Genomic DNA, 1273 nt, shown 5'->3' with positions numbered 1-1273 from the left:
ATTAAATGACATCAGTCAATATATAAATAATAACAATAAAAATAAAAATAATAATTATAACAGACAAACACAGTTAAATATTAAGACATATTCTAAATTTAAGCGTGAAAAGATTTAAAACTGGGAAAAAGTCGCAGCCACGCTCTAACACAATCTTAAATACTACGTAAATTTATTATAATTTGGCTTGCAGATGATAACGGTCTGCTGGATTCAGTTCTGAAAAGAATATTAAAAGTTAATGTCCATTCTTATTAATTTTCTATTTTGAAACGCATACATAAAGTCCTACCTTTCTAAAAATGTCTGACTCCCCACTGTCTATTCACAACATGCAAAGCTTGTTGGAAAACCTACAATTAGATTAAGGAAAGAATCAACTGTTGATAAATCTAATTCTTCAATATAATTAAATTACATTAAATTCAAAAGATAGTTAGAATGTACCTGAAAACAATCCCAGAACTGCAATATGACAGAAACATTCACTTTCTGAAGTTGCTCTCTTCTTTGGCATTTCTTTATTTATCTGAAATGCAGGAAACCTATAAAATCACATTGATTAATTAATTAAATACTGAATATTATTTTAAATACATTTTAATTAGATTTAAACGACGATTAATTAAATAACACCTCGTAATATTGCCGGAACATAAACCTTTTTTTGAAATGTTACTCCCCGCACTCCTCCGTCTTTTAAATTCCTTATACTGAAATTAATTGCATTTGCCTTTGCCGACATCCTTCTTGTCACGGAAAATAAAATAATTTATATTTTGATATATTTCAGTATCTTGAACAGTACTTGGATTAACATTTCAATTACATTCGAAAGACGGTTGAATAGCACTCACAGTAGTGTATGAAAATAATATAAAACTTCCTTGATTCGATTGCAGTTGAGTTTCATTACAACATGTTTGATCCTGCAAACAACACTATTTATTTATTAATACTTTTTATCATAATTCGTAATTACTAATTGTTAAATTCCATCAACTTATACTTAATATTTTTCCTCTTTAAAAAAATTGTTTGAGACCAATACAGTAAAACCCTTCAATAGCCCTCCCTTCTATAGGATTCCGAGATTTGACGCCGCGCCACAAGTGGGTGTAACATGAGCTGTGCGGGGTATACGGTTATCACCCAGGCGAGCACTCAGGCATAAACAGACAAAAGCGGAGGGTGCTGTGATAAGTTACTTCCCTCCCACGGTCAGCCCTAAAATCAGCGCTATAGAAGAGTCTCACTGTAGATGTCATTTTAA

This window comes from Belonocnema kinseyi, chromosome 6 (assembly GCF_010883055.1).
Source record: "Belonocnema kinseyi isolate 2016_QV_RU_SX_M_011 chromosome 6, B_treatae_v1, whole genome shotgun sequence".
Lineage (NCBI taxonomy): Eukaryota > Metazoa > Arthropoda > Insecta > Hymenoptera > Cynipidae > Belonocnema > Belonocnema kinseyi.
Note: the sequence above shows the minus strand (reverse complement) of the source record.